We start from the raw sequence: 1,154 nt of genomic DNA on the forward strand, positions 1-1,154 counted from the left end.
CTGCAACCTCCGCCTCCCGGTTCAAGCTATTCTCAGGCTTCAGCCTTCCAGGTACCTGGGATTACAGGTGTGCACCACCATGCCCGGCTAATTTTTGTATTTTTAGTAGAGATGGGATTTCAACTATGTTGGCCAGGCTGTTCTCAAACTCCTGATCTCAGGTCATCCACCTGCCTCAGCCTCCCAAAGTTCTGGAATTATAGGAGTGAGCCACTGAACCAGCCCCTCCTCCTTTTTTCTTGAGATAGGGTCTCACACTGTCACCCAGGCTGGAATACAGGGGCACAATCTTGGCTCACTGCAGCCTCCACCTCCTGGGTTCAAATGATCCTCACGCCCCAGCCTCCTGAGTAGTTGAGATCACAGGTCCCACCACTATGCTCAGCTAATTTTTTGTATTTTATACACACACACACACACACATATATATATATATATATATATATATATATATATATATATATATATGTATGTCTTTTATTTTATTTATTTATTTTTTTTGAGACGGAGTTTCACTCTTGTTACCCAGGCTGGAGTGCAATGGCGCGATCTCGGCTCACCACAACCTCCGCCTCCTGGGTTCAGGCAATTCTCCTGCCTCAGCCTCCTCAGTAGCTGGGATTACAGGCACGCGCCACCATGCCCAGCTAATGTTTTTGTATTTTTAGTAGAGATGGGGTTTCACCATGTTGACCAGGATGGTCTCGATCTCTTGACCTTGTGATCCACCCGCCTCGACCTCCCAAAGTGCTGGGATTACAGGCTTGAGCCACCGCGCCCGGCCTATATGTATTTTATAGAGATGGGGTTTCACCATGTTGGCCAGGCTGGTCTTGAACTCCTGACCTCAGGTGATCCACCCACCTTGGCCTCCCAAAGTGCTAGGATTACAGGCGTGAGCCACCACGCCCGGCCTTGTATTATATTTTTTGGTAGAGATGGCGTTTTGCCATTGTTGCCCAGGCTGGTCTCAAACACCTGAGCTCAAGTGATCTGCCAGCCTTGGCCTCCCCAAGTTTTGGGATTACAGGCATGTAATAACATCTAACACTGACATGACCAAACCAAGTGCTCAATGAATATTAACTCATATAATTGTCACAACAGCCCTATGAGGCTGGACTATCTTTTTTTTTTTTTTTTTTTTTTTTTTT

This window comes from Sapajus apella, unplaced genomic scaffold, assembly GCF_009761245.1.
Source record: "Sapajus apella isolate SASKATOON/1434 unplaced genomic scaffold, GSC_monkey_1.0 scaffold152, whole genome shotgun sequence".
Lineage (NCBI taxonomy): Eukaryota > Metazoa > Chordata > Mammalia > Primates > Cebidae > Sapajus > Sapajus apella.